This window comes from Gymnoscopelus microlampas (assembly GCF_963454915.1).
Source record: "Gymnoscopelus microlampas genome assembly, chromosome: 3".
Taxonomy (NCBI): Eukaryota; Metazoa; Chordata; class Actinopteri; order Myctophiformes; family Myctophidae; genus Gymnoscopelus; species Gymnoscopelus microlampas.
This window is the reverse complement of record NC_139940.1, coordinates 57,513,926-57,517,835: the sequence shown is the minus strand read 5'-3', so window position 1 is coordinate 57,517,835 and position 3,910 is coordinate 57,513,926.

Here is a 3,910-nt window from a genome sequence, read left to right as displayed (position 1 = left end):
TTTACATCTCCATTGTTAACCGGAAGACATCAGCCTAGCTTCCTGACAGGCAGGATACAGACAGATAGCGACACTGATCAAAGGAATTGATCAACTGGTGGGGGGATTCTCACTGACCCCCGCCTGTATTGTAATGTGAGCTACCTAGAGTATTGAGGGTTGACTGTAAAATGTGACTTGTGAGAGAGTACTGACCACGCCATGAGGCTGGGGGAGCTCAGGGGCTCCCTGCCCCTGGTTCTCTGATATGATGCTGTTTGTTTGTTGTTGAATAAACCACTGAATGATCATGAACATGGTCCGGACGTCTCTTCTCTTCTTCCTTTAAGCAGCTAGGCCTGGTAACCCGCAGTCTAGTTAAGCCTTAATTGACCACACACACACACACACACACACACACACACACACACACACACACACACACACACACACACACACACACACACACACACACACACACACACACACACACACACACACACACACATATATATTGTTTTGGGCTTGTTTTCATAGACCTGGCTGCTTAAGTCTATCACAATCTGGCAACACTAGCAGTGCACCTTGTTTTGGGAGAGTAGGCAGTGATTTTGGACACAAAAAATAGTACCATGTGACAGACGGGTCAAAGTTGAACCAAATCTGTGCTATATGGTAGAAATAGCAAATAGGTCAACAATACAAATGACGCTAGTTTTTTGGATGAATTTATTTTGAATGAGTGGCCCCCACCAAACCACGGAACTACCTAATATTCATCAGAACCCGACCAGAACTATGACCACGGGACTCGGGCAATTAACTAATACCTTTGCAACCACTACATTAATGGTAAGTATTTCCTACAGAAAATACTCAACAAATCCGAACTAACACTTTAAGGTTATTGACCCTGTATAAACTGTATTCAGTATGTTTAAACAGAATGAATACTGTAAAAAAAAAGGTCAGATAGGTTAGTGTGGGCCAATGTTCGGAATTCGCCATCAGTCCGGTAAGTGAAACATCGGACGGATCGGACGGATCAGTCTTGATCCACTTGACCAAAGAGATAATATGTACCGATTTGCGTGATGTTTGGACAACATTTGTAGGAATAATATAAAATAATTGTTTAGCAAAAATTGGCCTCCTGGTGGCGCTATAATAGGGCAATGTTGAAAGGGTGGCATTTGTTCCTCAACGTAGTGCGAATGTGCGTGCAAAGTTTCACCGCAATTGGACGCTGCATTTATGATTTGCATCATTTTGTTCAAAAGGGGCCACTCCTACAAACTTTAGCCAATCTTAGCCAATCAGGATGGAATATGAAAAATCATCCAGATCCGTCTTGATCACATGTCTATAGAGATCATGTGTACCGACTTGCGTGTCATTTGGATACAATCTGAAGGAGTAATATCCAAACATGTTTTTTACATAAGTCGGCCTCCTGGTGGCGCTATAAAAGGCAGATGTGAAAAATGCAGGGCAAAGGTTTTTTCTTGGCCTCAAGGGAGTGGACATAAAAAGTTCTACACAGATCGGTGCAGTTATACTGTAGGTAAAAACACGAATCGGCCTGTTATAGCGCCGCCATGAGGCTGCAGATCCAAGAGATGCAGATCTCTGGTTTTTGGCTGAATTGTCATGTCATTTAGATTTGCGGAATGAAGCTATCTGCTTCTGATTTTTGTGTTCAGTTTTCATACAATTTTGAAGGCATTTTTGTACTATATGTTGAGAAGATTTAATTACGCAGTTGCGTAATTTTTTGCGGGCCCCGAGACATTTAGGGCCCACCCGTGCCATCTGTAGACTACAATAATAAATATGATACTGTATACAGAGATGCAATGGCAGTTGACATGTGATTTGTAATTTAAATTTGCCACCAATATTCAGTTGTAGTTCAGTGGTTCTCAACCTTTTCAGGCCGTGACCCCCAAAATAATCATATTTGAACTGGGGGCCCAAAATAATCATATTGGAACTGGGGACCGGTATTAATTAGGTATTAAAAAGCTCTTAAAAGTCCTTAAATTGTCACTTTACTGTCATCTGGGGACCCCCCCAGAAGCATGTGAGTACTTTCTCCACCACTGAATATGATCTCTCTGTTCCATGTGATTGTGTGTACGCCCCTACTCTTCCTCCAGAGGGCAGCAGTGTTCTTTAGTTTAGGAGCTGTACATGTGAGACCTTTAGTTTGTGGATGAGTACAGAGGAAGGGACAGAAAGCAATCAGTACAAATGACCTGAACTACACAACGATCAAGGTTCAAGGTAAATAACAGTAAAATGGACTTTTGTTCAGCTTCTTGGACATTGCAGCAGCATATAAACAGTGCTAGGCTATGATAGAACAATCATGAAGCTTTGCCCAAAATCAGAGTCGACCACATATGCAGATCTTGGGATCCCTGATGTGGTCAGAAACTGCTGACGTCGTGTTGATGACATACATTGGCAGAAATGGGAGACAGACGGACGGACGGACGGACGGACGGACGTCCGTCAGACAGACAGACAGACAGACAGACAGACAGACAGACAGACAGACAGATACAGACATTTCATGTATGTAAAATAATGGAGTTCTATTGTGCACGCTACCACTTATATTGGTGCATAAACAAAGCAAAGCTCGGCCAATCCGATGGGTTGGGTTAACACGCACGCACGCACGCACGCACGCACGCAGGCAGGCAGGCAGGCAGGCAGGCAGGCAGGCAGGCACGCGCACACACACACACACACACACACACACACACACACACACACACACACACACACACACACACACACACACACACACACACACAAATAAGAGAAACAAAGAATAAATAGGAGAGACAAAGTGGGAAAAGATACACAACTGCATTAGTTAGACAATTACCATCATATGTTCCCAAATTGCCCTTGTGTTATCAGCCTGTTTTCAGCTGTAATGTATTGCATGTCTATAGGGGGTTCAAGATCAAGAATCAAGAACAACAAACATATTGGACTAAACATTTGTATTTAATATGCCCCATAGTGCATGTGCAGTACAGTATAGGTTATATAAACATTAAAACAGAAAAAGGTAAAGGAGAAATCAAATGAAGCCGCCAATTCACACAAAATTTGCATTTGTGTCATTGACCGATTACATTCAATTATCAGAAAAAAAATCCTAATACTAAAATATGAAACCAACATTTTCCTCAGTACATCAACCAGATGGGGAGGAAAAATTGAATAAAATCAATGTATTTTTTAAAATCCTTTTAGCCTTAATGTGTGACTGTACCTCATGCTGGTTACATGTTTGACTAATAAAGTATTCAATCAATCAATCAATCAATGGGCAGATTGCTTCTAAAATCTACGCTCATCCAGAGCCTCCATGATCTTCTGGACCCAAGGGAGAGTAGGATCCATACAGATGTTCTTATCCCGCTTTGTGGCAATACTGTGCAAGAAACAAGAAACTATTTTACTAAATATTGTACTATAATGATAGGTGGTGCTTTGTGACCTATAAAGGCACGCACACGCGCGCGCACACACACACACACACACACACACACACACACACACACACACACACACACACACACACACACACACACACACACACACACACACACACACACACACACACACACACACACACACACACACACACACACACACACACATAGTCCAACACTTACAGGACTCCTGGCTTGGGGCATCTGGCATCAGTACAGTAATAAGACTTCAAGCGCTCGATGAAGCGGTTAATTCCAGCTGGTTTTGGGTAGTAAGAAAAACAACAGTTGTGCTGCCCATCTGTATGAAAAAAAATGATACAGTAATGTAAGTGTTATGAACACTTGATCGGGCCAAACACTTTCCAGTTACTTGCATTTGTCAAGATATTCTAGATCTATTGATCTGTGAG